Source organism: Ranitomeya variabilis, chromosome 6 (genome assembly GCF_051348905.1).
Source record: "Ranitomeya variabilis isolate aRanVar5 chromosome 6, aRanVar5.hap1, whole genome shotgun sequence".
In the NCBI taxonomy this organism is placed as follows: domain Eukaryota; kingdom Metazoa; phylum Chordata; class Amphibia; order Anura; family Dendrobatidae; genus Ranitomeya; species Ranitomeya variabilis.
Genome location: NC_135237.1, coordinates 80,330,409 through 80,352,581, shown reverse-complemented (window position 1 = coordinate 80,352,581; position 22,173 = coordinate 80,330,409). Strand labels below are relative to the sequence as shown.

At 44.1% G+C, this 22,173-nt stretch overlaps 1 protein-coding gene across 1 annotated transcript in view; it reads left to right on the top strand.

The window, feature by feature from the left end:
- The window catches only part of DNAH11 (dynein axonemal heavy chain 11), a 390,030-nt gene that overhangs the window by 8,208 nt on the left and 359,649 nt on the right, over window positions 1–22,173 (top strand). The gene's annotated exons all lie outside the window — the stretch shown is intronic.

Here is a 22,173-nt window from a genome sequence, read left to right as displayed (position 1 = left end):
CAAGACCAGAGTAGATGAGTTATCAATTAACTTCCTTGTAATTTATGGGAGTAGTGAAACTCTCCTTTGTTTTGGCAACTCGCATAAACCAAATCTGAAGACGCCACATGCAGGATTTCTTCTATTCTGGAGTGTGGATAAGGTAGATAGGGACCTCAATCTCCTGATAGGTGGCAGACCTGGAAATGGGGGGGAAAAACTCATTCTTAGACATTCACAATATTGCGCAAGTGTCTCAGATAGTAATACACCTTAATGATTTATTGTGGCTTTTGGATTGGTTCAGCCTGACTATTTGGCCCTCAGACAAGAAAATTTTGTGCACCCATGATTTATAGGAGCACCAGGCTCCAAAGTAATTATTAACAAGACCCAAGTGAAGGGTTTGTCTTGAAAAAGACTTAGGCTCTGTGCCCACGTTGCGGATTTCTCCGCTCAGTTTTTGAAAAATCTACCGCGCATTTTCTGCTTTTTTTTTTCTGCGGATTTCACCTCCGGTTTTACACCTGCAGATTCGTATTGAGGAGCAGGCATAAAACGCTGCGGAATCCGCACAAAGAATTGACATGCTGCAGAAACCAAACCGCAGCGTTTCCGCTCGGTATTTTACGCAGCATGGGCTCTGCGGATTTGGTTTTCCATAGGTTTACATGGTACTGTACAACTCATGGAAAACTGCTGTGGATCCGCAGCCAAATCCGCAACGTCTGCAGATAGCCTAAGATACCATAATTGTGTGCACATATACTCAACAGGAATTCAGTTTTCTTAGAGATCTTGTAGAGACAGTTTACAGCTGGACTATTAACTTTTTCCTGAATTATCCAAAATCATGGATTTACTCAGCCAAGGTACAATTGTGAAGCAAGTTATTTTTTGTGGCTTTGTAGCTTCCTTTTCTCCTCTAAACCCTCTACCATTCTGAAGATCCTGTTTTACCCCTAACCTGCTTACTGGCTATGATCAATGTACCCGAAGAGTCATCCTCAGTAGGGTCAACAAAGCTGTGACTTTGAGTTAGTAGTGTCAATGGAGATCAAATAATAACTACGGGAAGCTGTATAAGTAGATCTACTGGTAAGCTATGCTATGTTTAAGTCCAAAGTTCTGCTTAATTACACTTAATTAGAAACGCTGAGTTGTGACCATTCATTAAGTGATTAGCATAGACTGGACGCCTTCTGCTTCTATGTACTGCATGACTAAAGTCTGGGTAGTGAAGGAGAGGGTGGCTTTGGCTTTCATCTGTTGCTAAGAAGACCCAATAAACAAGTGTGTGGCAATCCTAACAAGTGAATGGCATGTGTAACAGTTTAGTCCGGGTTTCCTGGGCTGCCAGGATAATGCCGTCCTCTCCAGCAATATATCTCTCCACGTTCATTTCACAATAACTGCAGGACAAATATTTGCTCACCTGATTTGTTTCATGCATACACATATATATTCAAGATAAAAGAACAATTGGTGTGTTTTTTTTGTTCTTTTTCATCTCGGTCTTTTGTAATAAATTCTTCAGCCGCAGAAGAATGATTAGAGTTCCTCAACTTTAGTCATCGTTCAGGGAGTGCTGCACCGTCTGTATTGTCCATCCACGGTTACTGCTGATGGCAAATGGTGGAGGTGCAGCTTTCTGTAGCTTTCTACATGTGCATTTTTTTTTTTTTTGTTAGGAAGTTATAAGGTTTGAAAGTTGACCAGCGATTTCTCATTTTTACAACAAAATGTACAAAACCATTTTTTTTAAGGGACCATCTCACATTTAAAGTCACTTTGAGGGGTGTACATGACAGAAAATACCCAAAAGTGACACTATTCTAAAAACTGCACCCCTCAAGGTGCTCAAAACCGCATTCAAAAAGTCTATTAACCCTTTAGATGCTTCACAGGAACTGAAGCAATGTGGAAGGAAAAAATTAACATTTACCGTAACTTTTTTTTTTTTTTTTTTACAAACATTTTACTTCAGAACCAATTTTTTTTTTTATTTTCGCAAGTGTAAAAAGAAAAAATGAACCACAAAATTTGTTGTGCAATTTCTCCTGAATACGCCGATACCCCATATGTGGGGGTAAACCACTGATTGTGCACATGTCAGAGCTTGGAAGAGAAGGAGCGCCGTTTGACTTTTTCAATGCAGAATTGGCTGGAATTGAGATCTGATTCAATGTCGCATTTGGAGAGCCCCTGATGTGCCTAAACAGTGGAAACGCTCCACAAGTGACGCCATTTTGGAAACTAGATCCCTTAAGGAACTTATCTAGATGTGTGGTGAGCACTCTGAACTCCCAAGTGCTTCACTGATGTTTATAACGTACAGCCATAAAAATAAAAAATTGTATTTTTTTTTCCACAAAAATGATATTTTCTCCCCAAAATTTTTATTTTCACAAGGGTAACAGGAGAAATTAGACCCCCAGAGTTGTTGTGCAATTTGTCCTGAGTACGCCGATACCCCATATGTGGAGGGGACCACTGTTTGGGCACACATCGGGGCTCGGAAGGGAAGTAGTGATGTTTTAAAAAGCAGACTTTGATGGAATGGTCTGTGGGCATCTTGTTGCGTTTGCAGAGCCCCTGGTGTGCCTAAACAGTAGAAACCCCCGACAAGTGACCCCATTTTGGAAACTAGACCCCCCCCCAAGGAGCTTATCTAGATGTGTGGTGAACACTATGAACCCCCAAGTGCTTCACAGAAGTTTATATCGCACAGCCGTGAAAATAAAAATATAAAAAATCATATTTTTTTTCCACAAAAAATGATATTTCACCCCCAAATTTTTACTTTTACAAGGGTAACAGGAGAAATTGGACCACCAAAGTTGTTGAGCAATTTGTCCTGAGTACTCTGATACCCCATATGTGGGGGGGGGGGGCACTGTTTGGGTGCATGGCAGAGCTCAGAAGGGAAGGAGCTCTGCTTTGGAATGCAGACTTTGATGGTCTGCGGGCGTCATGTTGCGTTTGCAGAGCCCCTGATGTACCTAAACGGTAGAAACCCCCCACAAGTGACACCATTTTGGGAACTAGACCCCCCCAAGGAGCTTATCCAGATGTGCGGTGAGCACTATAAAATGCCCAAGTGCTTCACAGAAGTTTATAATGCAGAGCTGTGAAAATAAAAAATCATTTTTTTTCCACAAAAATGATTTTTTTTTAGCCCCCAATTTTTTATTTTCCCAATGGTAACTGGAGAATCAGGACCCCAAAAGTTGTCCAATTTGTCCTGAGTACGCTGATGCCCCATATGTGGGGGTAAACCACTGTTTGGGCACACGGCAGAGCTCAGAAGGGAGTGAGCACCATTTGACTTTTTTTTTTTTTTTTTTTTACGCAAAATTGGTTGGAATCAATGGTGGCGCCATGTCGCGTTTGGAGACACCCTGATGTACCTAAACAGTGGAAACCCCCCCAATTCCAACTCCAGCCCTAAACCCAACCCTATCCATAATCCTAATCACACCCCTAACCTTAATCCTAACCATAACCCTAATCACAACCCTAACCCCAACACACCTTCTAATCCTAACCATGACCCTAATCCCAACTCTAACCCTAATCTCAACCCTAACCCTAATGCAAACCCTAATCCCAACTCTAACCCTAATTTTAGCCCCAACTCTAACCATAACTTTAGCGCAACTCTAACCGTAATGGGACAGTGGAAATGAATACATTTTCTTTATTTTATTATTTTTCCCTAGCTAAGGGGGTGATAAAGGGGGGGGGAGTTATTTACTTTTTTTTTTTTTAATTTTTATTTTGATCACTGTAATAGATCCTATCACAGTGACCAAAATGAACCAATAGGAAGAATCTTCCTATTGGTGCCGGCCGGCAGATCTCGGCGGGCGCACTGCTCATGCACCCGCCATTTTCTTACCAGAAGAAGACACTAGCGGCCGTGGGGGGAAGCGGGAGGACCCAGGAACATTAGGGAGACACTGGGACCCTATTTCTCTGTCCTCTGATGTGCGATTAGTCCTCTGATTATTCAGCCACCAATTGTGCAAGTTCTCCCACTTAAAAAGATGACAGAGGCCTGTAATTGACATCATAGGTAGACGACAACTATGAGAGTCAAAATGAGAAAGCAAATCCAGAAAATCATTTTTTTTTTTTTTTCTTCTTTTTTTCTTTTTTCTTCTATTTTGGACTGTTAATCCAGAAAATCACCTCGTCTGATTTGTCAAGATTTATTTTTCAAATTATGGTGGAAAACAAATATTTGGTAATTAACAAAAGTTCATCTCAATATTTTGTTATATATCCTTTGTTGGCAATGACAGAGGTCAAATGTTTTCTGTAAGCCTTCACGAGGTTGGCACACACTGTTGGTGGTATGTTAGCCCATTCCTCCATGCAGATCTCCTGTAGAGCAGTGATGATTTGGGTCTGTCACTGGGCAACACGGACTTTCAACTCCCTCCAAAGGTTTTCTATGGGGTTGAGATCTGGAGACTGGCTAGGCCACTCCAGGACGTTCATATTCTTCTTACGAAGCCACTCTTTCGTTGCCCTGGCGGTGGGCTTGGGATCATTATCATGCTGAAAGACCCATCCAGATTTCATCTGCAATGCCTTAGCTGATGGAGGTTTGCACTCAAAATCTCACAATACATGGCCCCATTCATTCTTTCATGTACATGGATCAGTCATCCTGGTCTCTTTGCAGAGAAATGGCCCCAAAGCATGATGTTGCCACCCCCATGCTTCACAGTAGGTAAGTGTCACGGGAGTACTGGGTAGACTAAGGCTGGTTACCCGGGCCCCTGCGATATCCCTCAGGCTAGGGAAACCCTGTCTGACCCTTTCCCAGAAGTTACACTAAAGGTGTGCATGTCTGAGCCGCCAGGCCTGACCCTGTCTCCTGTTTCAGCCCTAAGCTGAAACCACAACCCGCCACCCAGTGAAGAGACCACACACCAATCCCCACAGAAAGCACAGACAGGGAAAACTGAAAAACGCACCACGCCGCAGACACACAGGTATACACTATAATGTGCACAGGGCAAAACAAATACAAATATAGGAAGGAGGAATAAGACAAAGGATAATACACCACCAGATACGATATTCCTACAACACGACCACCACTCCAGACCGGAATTGCTAGGCACAAAGCACAATCTATAATCGGCGACGCCCAAAGTCCAGCACGACTATTTAAAGGCCGTGGACGTGACCCAGCCTCCAACCAAATTACCAGCTAGATTCACCCCGAGCAAGCTGGATAAAGTCTAGCCGATGCCACTGAGCGTGTAGTGGAAGTATGTGGAATTACCGCTGTCTGTCGGACGCCCTAGTGTGAACAGCGTCCGACATGACAGTAAGGTGTTCTTTGGATGCAACTCAGCATTTTGTCTCCTCCCAAACACCACAAGTTTTGTTTCTACCAAACAGTTCTACTTTGGTTTCATCAGACCATATGACATTCTCCCAATACTCTTCTGGATAATCCAAATCCTCTCTAGCAAACTTCAGATGGGCCCGGATATGTACTGGCTTAAGCAGGGGGACACGTCTGGTGCTGCAGGAACTGCGTCTCTGGTGGCATAGTGTTACTGATGGTAGCCTTTGTTACAGTGATCCTAGCTCTATGCAGGTCAATCACTAGGTCCCCCTGTGTGGTTCCGGGATTTTTGCTCACCGTTCTTGAGATCGTTTTGACCCTATGGGGTGAGATTTTGCGTGGAGCCCCAGATCGAGGAAGATTATCAGTGGTCTTGTATGTCTTCCATTTTCTTATTATTGCTCCCACAGTTGATTTCATCACACCAAGCTGCTTGCCTATTGCAGATTCAGTCTTCCCAGCCTGGTGCAGGGCTACAATTTTGTTTCTGGTGTCCTTCGACAGCTCTTTGGTCTTCACCATAGTGGAGTTTGGAGTGTGACTGTTTGAGGTCGTGGACAGGTGTCTTTTATACTGAGTTCAAACAGGTGCCATTACAACAGGTAATGAGTGGAGGACAGAGGAGCCTCTTAAAGAAGAAGTTACAGTTCTGTGAAAGACAGAAATCTTGCATTTTTTTAGGTGACCAAATACTTATTTTCCACCATAATTTGCAAAATAAATCTTGCCAAATCAGACAATGTGATTTTTCTGGATTTGTTCTCTCATTTTGACTCACATAGTTGTGGTCTACCTATGATGTCAATTACAGGCCTCTCTCATCTTTTTAGGTGGGAGAAATTGCACAATTGGTGGCTGACTAAATACTTCCCCCCCCCCCCCCACTGTATTCATCAGAAGGAAGCTTGAAAAAGGAGACTGCACACTGCCATAATAATGAGGAGCTACTTGGTAATACAAGTATAGGACCGCGCTGTCATCTAAACTGTACTATCTGGATTTATCGAATCCGCTGATGAACCATCAGGATTAGCAATAGACGGGGAGTAATAAATAAGGAACACATAAATCTGATGTAGGTGTATCTGATAATACAGGGAAATAGGAGCTTAGCTTTATCAACTAAAGATGGGAAGCTACACATGTAGCATGGTATCCTATGTAAGTTGTTACTATTTGACTAATTTATATCTCTGTCTGTAAAGGTACCTTCACACTGAACAACTTTCCAACGAGAACGACAACGATCCGTGACGTTGCAGCGTCCTGGATAGCGATATCGTTGTGTTTGACACGCAGCAGCGATCTGGATCCCGCTGTTATATCGTTGGTCGGAGCTAGAAGGCCAGCACCTTATTTCGTCGTTAGGTCGGTGTGTATCGTTGTGTTTGACAGCAAAAGCAACGATGCCTGCAATGTTTTACAATGGTAACAAGGGTAAATATCGGGTTACTAAGCGCAGGGCCGCGCTTAGTAACCCGATATTTACCCTGGTTACCATTGTAAAAGTAAAAAAAAAACACTACATACTCACCTTCTGATGTCTGTCACGTCCCCCGCCGGCGGCTTCCCTGCACTGAATGTGTCAGCGCCGGCCGGCCGTAAAGCAGAGCACAGCGGTGACATCACCGCTGTTACTGCCGGCGCCGCTGACACATTCAGTGCAGGGAAGCCGCCGGCGGGGGACGTGACAGACATCAGAAGGTGAGTATGTAGTGTTTTTTTTTTTTTTTTAGTTTTACAATGGTAACCAGGGTAAATATCGGGTTACTAAGCGCGGCCCTGCACTTAGTAACCCGATGTTTACCCTGGTTACCCGGGTGCGGCAGGGGGACTTCGGCATCGTTGAAGACAGTTTCAACGATGCCGAAGTCGTTCCCCTGATCGTTGGTCGCTGGAGAGAGCTGTCTGTGTGACAGCTCCCCAGCGACCTAAACAGCGACGCTGCAGCGATCGGCTCGTTGTCTATATCGCTGCAGCGTCGCTGAGTGTGACGGTACCCTAAGGTTCGCAGTAGCCTAGCTCCGCAGTCTAAGGATATGTGCACATGTTAAGTATTTGGTGCAGAAATTTCTGCACCATTGCTGCATCTCTTTGCCTGTGAGTGGCGCTATGGCGGCGGCTGAGTCCGGGTCACGTGACCCCCAGGCTGCAGCCGCGGCTAATTTCCGCCGACGTCACGTCAATTTCCAAACTCTGGAAATTGACGTGATGTCAGCAACAGGCGTGACCCAGCCTCCACATACAGCAGTCACTCAAGAGTGACTGGGCTGTGGGTGGGGCTGGGGGCTGCCTGCGGGGCTGTGCTGGGGGCGGGCGGGGCTTGGCTTTGCTGGCTGGCCGCTCTCATGTGCTGAGATGTGCGGCCAGTGCGGTGGCGGCGTTGGCCGGTGTGGCGGCGGCCGGTGCGGTGGTGGTGGCGGCAGTCGGTGGGGTGGGGGTCTGCGCGGTGAATCTGCCGAAGGTGCTGGAGTGTGCAGGCGGGGGGTCTGCGGGGCTGTGCGGTGGGGTCATTGGTGTGTGTGTCTCTGTGTGCAGACATCGTGCGATGGGACTACAAGTCTCATTGGGCTCTGCCTGCTACAGTGACAGTGAGTGACACATTAGCCAATGATGGGACAGTAGTAGTAAAAACAAAACACACACACACACATACACATACAGTACATACATACAACATACACTCACTGGCCACTTTATTAGGTACACCATGCTAGTAACGGGTTGGACCCCCTTTTGCCTTCAGAACTGCCTCAATTCTTCGTGGCATAGATTCAACAAGGTGCTGGAAGCATTCCTCAGAGATTTTGGTCCATATTGACATGATGGCATCACACAGTTGCCGCAGATTTGTCGGCTGCACAACCCAAAGATGCTCCATACAAGGCAGGATGGATCCATGCTTTCATGTTGTTTACGCCAAATTCTGACCCTACCATCCGAATGTCGCAGCAGAAATCGAGACTCATCAGACCAAGCAACGTTTTTCCAATCTTCTACTGTCCAATTTCGATGAGCTTGTACAAATTGTAGCCTCAGTTTCCTGTTCTTAGCTGAAAGGAGTGGTACCCGGTGTGGTCTTCTGCTGCTGTAGCCCATCTGCCTCAAAGTTCGACGCACTGTGCGTTCAGAGATGCTCTTAGGCCTACCTTGGTTGTAACGGGTGGCGATTTGAGTCACTGTTGCCTTTCTATCAGCTCGAACCAGTCTGCCCATTCTCCTCTGACCTCTGGCATCAACAAGGCATTTCCGCCCACAGAACTGCCGCTCACTGGATTTTTTTTCTTTTTCGGACCATTCTCTGTAAACCCTAGAGATGGTTGTGCGTGAAAATCCCAGTAGATCAGCAGTTTCTGAAATACTCAGACCAGCCCTTCTGGCACCAACAACCATGCCACGTTCAAAGGCACTCAAATCACCTTTCTTCCCCATACTGATGCTCGGTTTGAACTGCAGGAGATTGTCTTGACCATGTCTACATGCCTAAATGCACTGAGTTGCCGCCATGTGATTGGCTGATTAGAAATTAAGTGTTAACAAGAAGTTGGACAGGTGTACCTAATAAAGTGGCCAGTGAGTGTACATTACACACATACAGAACATACACCATGCGACATGTGACAACATGCAGCATGCGACATGTGACAACATGCAACATGTGGCAACATGCGACATGCAGCATGCGACATGTGAAGACATGCGACGTGACAACATGCAACATGCGATGACATGCGGCATGTGACATGCAACTTGACACATTCAGTACATACATACAGTACATACATATAGACATACAGTACATATAATATAGAGTACATACTCACCATCACTTGTCACTTTGTTCCCCGAAGCCAGCGTCATCTGTAAAAAGTATTAAAATAATAAACCCTATACTCCCTGATCCGCAGAAATCTAATTAAAACGAGTGTCCCTCGACGATCTCCCGTGGAGAACTGCAGCATCAGCTGATGCGACCGCTCTCCAGGAATACAATGATGGAAGGTATCCTTGCACAATGTATTCCTCACAAATGTATTCCTACGCCCCTGTGAGAAAATAGTCCCTAGTCTCACTTCTGGCACTGCTGAGTGAGAAAGTTCCCACACAGCAAATGCCATAAAGTGAGACCAGTGAACTATGGTAACCTCTCAGTGATGCACTGCAGGAGCCATTGTCTCATGTCAGTGTGTCACTGAAGGTCCTATAGAGCAATGCCATGACATCACCCGATGTCACTGTTCTGTAGGGGAGATCGTCGTGGGACCATCGTTATTAATTGGACTACGGCGGAAAGTGAGTATACGGTTTATTATTTTACGTTTTTTGCAGGCGCTGCAGTATGGTAAGTATGGTTAAATTAAGAATATTAAAATACTTTTTTCTGGCTGTGTCTTTATTTTTTATTTAAACTCTTTTACTACTATAGGATTAATAATGGATAGGTGTCATATTGACGCCTCTCCATTATTAACCCGGCTTAATGTCACCTTACAATAGCAAGGTGACATTAACCCTTCATTACCCCATATCCCACCGCTACACGGGAGTGGGAAGAGAGGGGCTAAGTGCCGGAATTGGCGCATCTCAGATGCGCCATTTCTGGGGCGGCTGCGGACTGGTATTTGTAGCCGGGGGGGCCAATATCCATGGCCCCTCTCTAGGCTATGAATATCAGCCTGCAGCTGTCTGCGTAGCCTTTCTGGCTATAAAATATAGGGGGACCCCACGTCATTTTTTGGGGGGTCCCCCTATTTTAATAGCCAGTAAAGGCTACGCAGACAGCTGCGGGCTGATATTCATAGCAGGCTACAAATATTGGCCCCCGGCCGTCGGCTTTTCCCCTCTGGTGCAGAAAATTGCGCTGGAACCCACGCCGTTTTTTTTCCTTTTTTTTTTTTTTTTTTTTTCAACGCTCATTAAGGCCTCTTTCACACTTGTGTCGGTATGGGTCCGTCGCTATGCGTTGGGCCGATGTACCGACACACGTGAAATTTGTGGGCAGCGGATGCAGTTTTTCAACGCATCCGCTGCCTATTCTGAAGTCCGGGGAGGAGGGGGCGGAGTTTCGCCCGCGCATGCGCGGTAGAAAATGGCGACGTGACGGACAAAAAAAGTTCACTTGAACTTTTTTTCGTGCCGACTGTCCGCCAAAACACGATGGATCCGTTGCACAACGGACGCGACGTGTGGCCATCCGTCGCTAATACAAGTCTATGGGTAAAAAACGCATCCTGCGAGCACATTTGCAGGATCCGTTTTTTTCCCAAAACGACGGATTGCTAAAAACGCTAGTGTGAAAGTAGCCTTAGAAACATCGGCCTTTCTGTTATATATCTATGGATATATCTATCTAGATGCATCTATCCATATATCTGGCTGCTTTCACACATCAGGTTTTTGCCGTCAGGCACAATCGGGGGAGTTTTGAAAAAACGGATCCGTTTTTTTTCGCCTGACCTGTTTTTTTTTCTCATAGAGTTGTTTTAGCGCCGGATGGTGCCTGATGGCCACACGTTTCATCGTCAAAAAAGCTGTTTCCGCCAGACAGAAAACACATACAGAGGAACGGTTTTTCTGTCTGGCGAAAAAACGCACAGCGATGGATCCGGCGAAAAACGTATGAAACTGAGATGTGAAATTATGAATCCGGCCTCCAAATCATTTTTTCATGCATGTTTCCATTCAAATCATGCACAATTTCTGTTTATTTATTTGTTTCCAAAAACTGCATCAAAACCGAGTGAAAACTGCACCAAAAACTGCATCAAAACTGCACCAAAAACTTTTGGTGCGGTTTTTGTGTGTTTTTGAAAGCTAAATAAAGATGTATTATTGAACAAACAAAAAAAAGATTTGTGATGTCATTATTGTCCAACCTCCTCTTTTACATTTGTTCAACCCACACTCAATTACACACAGCTAGATGAAATGGATAGACAGATCTACATATAGATAGATGTATGCATCTATAGATCTATCTATTCATATACAGTTAGGTCCATATATATTTGGACAGAGACAACATTTTTCTCATTTTGGTTATAGACATTACCACAATGAATTTTAAACAAAACAATTCAGATGCAGTTGAAGTTCAGACTTTCAGCTTTCATTTGAGGGTATCCACATTAAAATTGGATGAAGGGTTTAGGAGTTTCAGCTCCTTAACATGTGCCACCCTGTTTTTAAAGGGACCAAAAGTAATTGGACAGATTCAATAATTTTAAATAAAATGTTCATTTCTAGTACTTGGTTGAAAACCCTTTGTTGGCAATGACTGCCTGAAGTCTTGAACTCATGGACATCACCAGACGCTGTGTTTCCTCCTTTTTGATGCTCTGCCAGGCCTTCACTGCGGTGGTTTTCAGTTGCTGTTTGTTTGTGGGCCTTTCTGTCTGAAGTTTAGTCTTTAACAAGTGAAATGCATGCTCAATTGGGTTGAGATCAGGTGACTGACTTGGCCATTCAAGAATATTCCACTTCTTTGCTTTAATAGACTCCTGGGTTGCTTTGGCTTTATGTTTTAGGTCATTGTCCATCTGTAGTATGAAATGACGACCAATCAGTTTTGCTGCATTTGGCTGGATCTTAGCACACAGTATGGCTCTGAATACCTCAGAATTCATTCGGCTGCTTCTGTCCTGTGTCACATCATCAATAAACACTAGTGACCCAGTGCCACTGGCAGCCATGCATGCCCAAGCCATCACACTGCCTCCGCCGTGTTTTACAGATGATGTGGTATGCTTTGGATCATGAGCTGTACCAAGCCTTCGCCATACTTTTCTCTTTCCATCATTCTGGTAGAGGTTGATCTTGGTTTCATCTGTCCAAAGAATGTTCTTCCTGAACTGTGCTGGCTTTTTTAGATGTTTTTTAGCACAGTCCAGTCTAGCCTTTTTCTTCTTGATGCTTATGAGTGGCTTGCACCGTGCAGTGAACCCTCTGTAGTTACTTTCATGCAGTCTTCTCTTTATGGTAGATTTGGATATTGATACGCCGACCTCCTGGAGAGTGTTGGTCACTTGGTTGGCTGTTGTGAAGGGGTTTCTCTTCACCATGGAGATTATTCTGCGATCACCCACCACTGTTGTCTTCCGTGGGCGCCCAGGTCTTTTTGCATTGATGAGATCACCAGTGCTTTCTTTCCTTCTCAGGATGTACCAAACTGTACATTTTGCCACTCCTAATATTGTAGCAATTTCTCGGATGGGTTTTTTCTCTGTTTTCACAGCTTAAGAATGGCTTGTTTCACCTTCATGGAGAGCACTTTTGACCGCATGTTTACTTCATAGGAAAACCTTCCAAATGCAAGCACCACACCTCAAATCAACTCCAGGCCTTTTATCTGCTTAGTTGAGAATGACATGTCCATGAAATAGCCTTGGAGTCAAATGTCCAATTACTTTTGGTCCCTTTAAAAAACAGGGTGGCACAGGTTAAGGAGCTGAAACTCCTAAACTCTTCATCCAATTTTAATATGGATACCCTCAAATGAAAGCTAAAAGTCTGAACTTCAACTGCATCTGAATTGTTTTGTTTAAAATTAAATTGTGGTAATGTCTATAACCAAAATGAGAAAAATGTTGTCTCTGTCCAAATATATATGGACCTAACTGTATCTATCTATAGATATATCTGGATAGATATATCTATTGATAGATGTATGGATAGTGTAGGGTGCGTGTCCACTGTCCGGATTATATCCGAATTAGCTGCAGATTGGATGCTGCGTACTTGTAGTCTCATCGGATGATGCCTGCGCACACACACCCAAAAAGATGTCCCGCACACACCCGAACAGTCCCGCACACACCCGAACAGCCCCGCACAGCGCCACACACCCGAACAGCCAGGCACACACTTTCACAGCCCCGCACACACCCGAACAGTCCCGCACACACCCGAACAGTCCCGCACACACCCGAACAGTCCCGCACAGCGCCGCACACATCCGAACAGCCCGCAGACCCCGCCCGCACACACCCGAACAGTCCTGCACATATCCGAACAGCCCACAGACCCCTCCCGCACACACATACACGCACACAGTCACCGCCCACACACTTCCCTCCTCCCGAACTACAGCGTTTCTCGGACCCACATCCGCAGCAAAACTGCATATCTTTTTTACATCTGCGGTTTTGCTGCGGATGTGCCCGACTCAATGAAAGTCTAAGAGTGCAGAAACGCTGCAGTTCGGCACAAAAGAAGTGACATGCTGCGGGGAAAAAAAAGCTGCGTTTTGGTGCGTCTTTTTCCGCAGCTTGTGCACAACAAGTCTGCGGCTCCCATAGACTTACATTGGTTGTGCACTACACTGCGGGTTTGATGCAATTCTGTGCAGAAAAAAACCCTGCGGATCTGCAGTCAAATCCGCAACGTGTGCACACAGCCTTAGCATTTAGTAAACCTAGCAAAAAAGCCAAGCAAAAAACAAGTGTGGGATTGCACTTTTTTGCAGTTTCATCGCACTTTGAATTTTTTTCACATTTTCTGTTACACGACATGGTAAAACCAATGGTGTCGTTCAAAAGTAGAACTTGTCCCGCAAAAGATAAGCCCTCACATGGCCATATTGACAGAAAAATTATGGCTCTGGAAAGGAGGGGAGCGATAAACGAAAAAAGCGCCAGGGGTGAAGGGGTCTAGAAACATTGATATGGACATATCTATGTAAATAGACATAGATAGATACATATCTATCTATCTATCTGTTTGTAATGGAGTGTTGGTTGGACAAATGTAAAAGAGGAGGTTGGAGAGAAATGACATCACAAATCTTTTTGAAGCTAGAGGAGGGAGGGGTTTGGGTGTGTTTTGGAGTGGGTGTGGTAGGTTCGGGCTTAGTGGCCAGTGCAATGCATCATGGAACTTGTAGTATTAGAGCACAATAACTCAGGAGAAAGGACGTTGTCGATTAACCCCATGAGAGCTGGATCCAGCTACAGCATGATAAAAGGTAATTGTCACGGGGCTACCGCGACAGGTTCCAGAGAACCGCAACACTCTGGGCCTCGTTCACACACTTTGAACATTCTCCTGAATTCTGACCTGGCTGTCTTGTGCCAGCAGGGCAGGAGTTAAACCTTGTTGCTGAAGTTGCTGAGAGCTTGGTCTCTCAGCTGAATTGGTTTTTGTAATCTCCTCTCCTATATAGACTCAGCTTTGACTACAACTGTTGTCAGTGATCAGTTCTGCTGCCTGGCTTGAAGTGGGAAGGAGCGTGGTGTTAGGAGCTTGGAGGTTTATCTACAGAGATTGTTGTCTGCTGTTTTGGTTGCATGTTAAACCTGTTTTCCTTCCTAGTTTTTTCCCCCCTCTTCCCTTCTCTGTGTGTCCTCTGTGGCTGTGTGAGTGGAGCGCCCCCAGACGCAGGGCAATGGGGTACTCGGTACCGGGTCCCTCTGTCGCGGTTCCGGGGATGTCACGGTGGCCCGACCCGGTCCGTGGCCCGACCCGGTCCGTGGCCCTGCTAAGGGGCGTCCAATTAAAGGTGTAGGTGGTGGTGGTTTAGGTCACGGTAAATAATGAGGACACAAGGTTGCAGTCTCTTTACCTTTTACTGTAGACTTCGGCATCCACAATCCAGAGCACTGCTAACAGGGCTGGCTGAGACCGGCCGGTCCGAAGGCACATCCAGAGTTCCCTTTGCAGGTGGAAATCAGTAGCCTTCCTACTTGCGCCTGTGTGTTGTAGTACCTCCCTGCTGAGCACCACAGGATAGTCCTCACAACTCTTGTGTTTGTTTCTGATGTTCTCTCTCTCTCCGTCCCCCAGTTTGGATAGGACGCACCCGTATGACGGGGGTAGGCCTGGAGCTATTTTATAGGGACCCTAGAGACGCCCCTCTCCCACAATTTGCCTCCGTTGTCTGCTTAGGTGAAAAGGTGAGACAGCCAACCTAAAGTCAACTGCCCTGCCATGATTGAAGTAAAGCGTAGAGCCAGCACTCCCTCGGTGTTCCGGCTACGCGCCTCAGAAGGATGTTGCCACTATCTTAGGGCACGACTCCTCCCGGTATTATCTCCTTTGTTTCTGTGATCTCATTTCTCACTTCTCCCCAATATACTTCGCTTCTTGTCCTTTCTTAAGATGCCGCCGCAATGAAGTGCAGGCGCGGCTCCGTAACGATCTGTCTCTTGCTAGGCCTCTGTCAGGATCCCACCCCTGACAGGGACCCCCCTGAATCTTTCTTCGCAACACCCTCTCTCACTGGATGTTGCCTGGTCAAAACCCAGTCAGCTTTCTCTCTAACTTTCTATCCAACCCCCAGTTTTACCAGAGTGTGAGGAGTGGCCTAGTAAATAGAACCTTTTGCTCCCCCTGGTGGCCGGAGTGTGAAGTGTAATGTGTGACTGTGATACCTGGTCAGGTGAACTCCTTTAGTGCCATCAGACGTACCATCACTCCCCTTAGCGGCAGAGCGAGAATCCATTTGTCAAAGCATTTGACAAAGCATTTGGTGAGTTTGAGATTTTAGTTACCTTGTCTGCATACCCTGTTTACTTGTCATATTAATACACTGGTGCAGTCCTCCTCCCTTGGGGGGAGAGGGGGCCACTGATAGGGCCTGCACAGGAGACAGGGATACGCTGACGGCTCAGGCCTCCTAACCATTATAGGTACCCCTGAGATAAGGGTAAGCCAGGGCCCCTTTATAGTGGCAGGGACAGGTGCGGGTCCTAGTACGCCGTCCTGCCCCTTTATCGCCGTTAACGGCGTGACAGTAATATTGCTAAAATAAACACAGTGGATGTTTTCAGTGGCACATAATAGCAAGATTTATGAAAAAAAAAAATTGTAGTGGGCAACTTATTTAATCTTACAGGGACCCTCTGGCGTGCACAAGGGTGTTCTTTCCACTTCTGCCAAGGTTTGGGAAGCCTCTGTCCATGTTCCGTACATACACTCAAAAGAGATGAGATTAAAACAACACATTTATTGCACAGTAGATAAATGGTGTAAAAGGCTAGTGGTATAACCAGGATCTGAAAACAGATGATATCATGCAAACACAACAGATTTGTAATACAGTTACAACTACGGGATGTGCTTTACAGCAGGCCTGGATGCTGTGACAGCACAGGGCAATCTCTAGGGGGTTAAGCAGTTCAGCTCTATGAATGTGAATTCCCCCTTTCTACTCAGAGGGTGAAGTAAGTATTGAACACGTCATCAATTTTCTAAATAAATATATTTCTAAAGGTGCTATTGACATGAATTTCTCACCAGATGTCAGTACCAACACATCCAATTCACACAGGGAAAGAAATCAAAACATTGATTTCCATGAACCCCTTTCTGACATTAGACGTACTATCCCGTCGAGGTGGGGTGGGCCCGTATGACCACCGACGGGATAGTACGTCATATGCGATCGCCCGCGCTCTCATGGGGGGAGCGCGGCCGGGTGTCAGCTGACTATCGCAGCTGACATCCGGCACTATGTGCCAGGAGCAGTCACGGACCGCCCCAGGCACATTAACCCCCGGCACACTGCGATCAAAGATCCCTGAGATGTGATCGCATTGCTCCGAGGGTCTCTTACCTCCTCCTCCCTGCAGCAGGCCCAGATCCAAAATGGCCACCGGGCTGCATCCGGGTCCTGCAGAGAGGTGGCTTCACAGCGCCTGCTCAGAGCAGGCGCCGGGAAGCCTCCAGGAGTGCACGTCAGATCACTGATCTCACACAGTGCACAGCAAAGTGTCAGATCAGCGATCTTACACTATTACATGATGCCCCCCCCCCCCATCCCCGGGGCAATGTTATAGTGTAAAAAAAAAAAATATTCACATGTGTTTAAAAAAAAAAAATATATATTTATATATTGTTCCTATAAATACATTTCTTTATCTAAATTTTTTTAAAAAACAACAAAAGTACGCATATTTAGTATCGCCACGTCCGTAACGACCCGACCTATAAAACTGTCCCACTAGTTAACCCCTTCAGTCAACACTGTAAAAAAAAAAAAAAAAAAAGAGGCAAAATCATCCTGCCAAACAAAAAGTGGAATAACACGCGATCAAAAAAATGGATATAAATAACCATGGTACCACTGAAAATGTCATCTTGTCCCGCAAAAAACGAGCCGCCATACAGCGTAATCAAAGAAAAAATAAAAAAGTTATAGTCCTCAGAATAAAGCGATGCAAAAATAATTATTTTTTTCTATAAAATAGTTTTTATCGTATAAAAGCGCCAAAACATAAAAAAAAGATATAAATGAGGTATCACTGTAATCGTACTGACCCAAAGAATAAAACTGCTTTATCAATTTTACCAAAAGCGGAACGGTATAAACGCCTCCCCCAAAAGAAATTCATGAATAGCTGGTTTTTGGTCATTCTGCCTCACAAAAATCAGAATAAAAAGCGATCAAAAAATGTCACGTGCCTGAAAATGATACCAATAAAAACGTCAACTCTCAAAATGTGGTAACGCAAAAAATATTTTTTGCAATAAAAAGCGTCTTTTAGTGTGTGATGGCTGCCAATCATAAAAATCCGCTAAAAAAACAGCTATAAAAGTAAATCAAACCCCCCTTCATCACCCCCTTAGTTTGGAAATAAATAATTTTTTTTATTTTTCCCTTTTTCCCATTAGGGTTAGGGCTAGGGTTAGGGCTAGTGTTAAGGCTACAGTTAGGATTGGGGCTAAAGTTAGGGTTAGGGTTTGGATTACATTTACGGTTGGGAACAGGGTTGGGATTAGGGTTAGGGGTGGTGTGTCAGGGTTAGGGGTGTGGTTAGGGTTACCGTTGGGATTAGGGTTAGGGATGTGTTTGGATTAGGGTTTCAGTTATAATTGGGGGGTTTCCACTGTTTAGGCACATCAGGGGCTCTCCATACGCGACATGGCGTCCGATCTCAATTCCAGCCAATTCTGCATTGAAAAAGTAAAACAGTGCTCCTTCCCTTCCGAGCTCTTCCATGCGCCTAAACAGGGGTTTACCCCAACATATGGGTTATCAGCGTTCTCAGGACAAATTGGACAACAACTTTTGGGGTCCAATTTCTCCTGTTACCCTTGGAAAAATACAAAACTGGGGGCTAAAAACTAATTTTTGTGGGAAAAAAAAAAAAAGAATTTATTTTCACGGCTCTGCGTTATAAACTGTAGTTAAACACTTGGGGGTTCAAAGCTCTCACAACACATCTAGATAAGTTCCTTAGGGGTCTACTTTCCAAAATGGTGTCACTTGTGGGGGTTTCAATGTTTAGGCACATCTGTGGCTCTCCAAACGCAACATGGCGTTCCATCTCAGTTCCTGTCAATTTTGCATTGAAAAGTCAAACGGCGCTCCTTCCCTTCCGAGCTCTCCCATGCGCCCAAACAGTGGTTTACCCCCACATATGGGGTATCAGCGTACTCAGGACAAATTGTACAACAACTTTTGGGGTCCAATTTCTTCTCTTACCCTTGAGAAAACAAAAAATTGGGGGCAAAAAGATCATATTTGTGAAAAAATATGATTTTTTATTTTTACGGCTCTGCATTATAAACTTCTGTGAATCACTTAATGGGTCAAAGTGCTCACCACACATCTAGATAAGTTCCTTAAGGGGTCTACTTTCCAAAATAGTGTCACTTGTGGGCAGGGTTTCAATGTTTAGGCACATCAGGGTCTCTCCAAACGCAACATGGCGTCCCATCTCAGTTCCTGTCAATTTTGCATTGAAAAGTCAAATGGCGCTCCTTCGCTTCCGAGCTCTGCCATGCGCCCAAACAGTGGTTTACCCCCACATATGGGGTATCGGCGTACTCAGGACAAATTGTACAACAACTTTGGTGTCCATTTTCTCCTGTTACCCTTGGTAAAATAAAACAAATTGGAGCTGAAATAAATTTTTTGTGAAAAAAAGTTAAATGTTCATTTTTATTTAAACATTCCAAAAATTCCTGTGAAACACCTGAAGGGTTAATAAACTTCTTGAATGTGGTGTTGAGCACCTTGAGCGGTGCAGTTTTTAGAATGGTGTCACACTTGGTTATTTTCTATCATATAGACCCCTCAAAATGACTTCAAATGAGATGTGGTCCCTAAAAAAAAAAAAAAAAAAAAAAAAATGGTGTTGTAAAAATGAGAAATTGCTGGTCAACTTTTAACCCTTATAACTCCCTAACAAAAAAAAAATGATGGTTCCTAAATTGTGCTGATGTAAAGTAGACATGTGGGAAATGTTAATTATTAAGTATTTTATGTGACATATCTCTGTGATTTAAGGGCATAAAGATTCAAAGTTGGACAATTGCGAAATTTTCAAACTTTTCGCCAAATTTCCATTTTTTTCACAAATAAACGAAGTAATATCAAAGAAATTTTACCACTATCATGAAGTACAATATGTCACAAGAAAACATTGTCAGAATCACCGGGATCCATTGAAGCATTCCAGAGTTATAACCTCATAAAGGGACAGTGGTCAGAATTGTAAAAAATGGCCCGGTCATTAACGTGCAAACCACCCTTGGGGGTAAAGGGGTTAATTAAGTTATGTGTAATAATTAGAAATGACACGGGGAAAAAGCATTGAACATGCTTACTGAAATGTAATTAATACTTCATACGAAAGCCTTTGTTGGTAATGACAGCTTAAAGACAATCTCTGTATGGAGAAACTTGTCACATGCATTGCTTAGTGTCATTTTGGCCCATTCTTCCACATAAACACTCTTCACATCCTGACGGTTCATTTGACTCCGTCTATTAACTTTGAGATTTAGTTCCTTCCATAAATGTTCTATGGGATTCAGGTCCGGCGATTGGCTGGACCATTTTAGTAGCTGTATTTTCTTTCTCTGAAAAAAATTGAGAGTTCCCTTGGCTGTGTGTTTTGGGATCATTGTCTTGCTGAAATGTCCACCTTCGTTTCATCTTCATCATTCTGGTAGATGGCAGTTGATTTTTATCAAGAATGTTTCAGTGCATTTGTACATTCATCCTCCCTTCAATAATATGAAGTTTGCCAGTACCGTATGCTGAAAAACAGCCCCACGCCATGATGTTCCCACCTCCAAACTTCACTGTTGGTATGGTGTTTTTGAGGGGTGATATGCAGTGCTTTTTGGCCTCCAAACAGTTCAATTTTAGTCTCAACTAAATAGACTATATTCTCCCAGTATTTCACAGGCTTGTCTAAATGTTCGTGAGCAATCTTTAAATGGTCTTGATTATGCTTTTTGATCAGCAATTGAGTCTTGCGTGGTGTGCTTGCATACAGGCCATGCGGGTTGAGTGCATTACAAATTGTTTTCTTTGACACAATTATACTTGATTATACCTCCACAGGTGGTCCTTGGCTCTTGGACAACTTTTCTGATAATTCTTTTCACTCCTCTGTCTGAAATCTTGCAGGGAGCACCTGGTGGTGGCCGGTTTATGGTGATATAATGTTCTCTTCACTTCTGGATTATGGCCCCAACACTGCTCACTGGAACCTTCAGCAGTTTTAGATTCCAGAAGAATTTCTATGTTTCGCAACAATAAGGTTGTGAAGGTCTTAAGTCAGCTTGCTGGTTTAATCCATCATGAGATGTTTCTTGTGTGGCACTTTGGTAATGAGACACTTTTTATAGGCCATCAGTTGAACCAGCTGATGTTATTTTTTACTAAGTGTCAGGATTGCTTTCTGATTACTGATAGATTTTAGCTGGCTTCATGACTTTTTACACTCCTCTTTCTTCATGTGTTCAATACTTTTTTCACTGTGTCATTTCTCATTACTACACATAACTTAATTTATGGACATCTTTGGTTTGATGTGTTGTTATCCACATCTGGAGAGCGTTTCATTTTAATAGCACTTTTAGAAATATATTGACTTAGAAAATGGGTAAACTGTTCAAAACTTATTTCTGCCTCTGGATCAACATGTTAGGGCATGTTGGGTTAGGCTATGGGTTGAACTAGATAGACTTAAAGTCTTCCTTCAACCTTAATAACTATGTTACTATGTATACAGTGGGGGAAATAAGTATTTGATCCCTTGCTAATTTTGGAAGTTTGCCCACTGACAAAAACATGAACAGTCTATAATTTTAAGGGTAAGTTAATTTCAACATGGAGAGAGAGAATATCAAAAATAAAATCCAGAAAATCACATTGTATAAATTAATTAGCATTTTCAGTGAGAAATAAGTGTTTGATCCCCTACCAACCATTAAGAGTTCTGGCTCCTACAGACCAGTTAGACGCTCCTCGTCAATTCGTTACCTGCATTAAAGACAGCTGTCTTACATAGTCTCCTTTAATTAACTCTGTGGAAAGGAGTCTTTAATAATCAGTCAAACTCTAACCTCTACAACATGGGCAAGACCAAAGAGCTTTATAAGGATGTCAGGGACAAGATCATAGACCTGCACAAAGCTGGAATGGGCTACAAAACCATACGTAAGACGCTGGGTGAGAAGGAGACAACTGTTGGTGCAATAGGAAGAAATACAAAATGACTGTCAATCGACATCGATCTGGTGCACCATGCAAAATCACACCTTGTGGGGTATCCTTGATCATGAGGAAGGTGAGAGATCAGCCTAAAACTACACAGTGGAACTTGATAATGATCTCAAGGCAGCTGGGATCACAGTCACCAAGAAGGCACATGTGCAGACCCATCTGAAGTTTGCCAATGAACACCTGGATTATTCTATGAGTGATTGGGAGAAGGTGCTGTGGTCAGATGGTACAAAAATTGAGGTAATTGGCATTAACTCAACTCGCCGTGTTTGTAGGAAGATAAATGCTGCCTATGACCCAAAGAACTCCGTCCCCACTGTCAAGCATGGAGGTAGAAACATTATGTTTTGGGGGTGTTTCT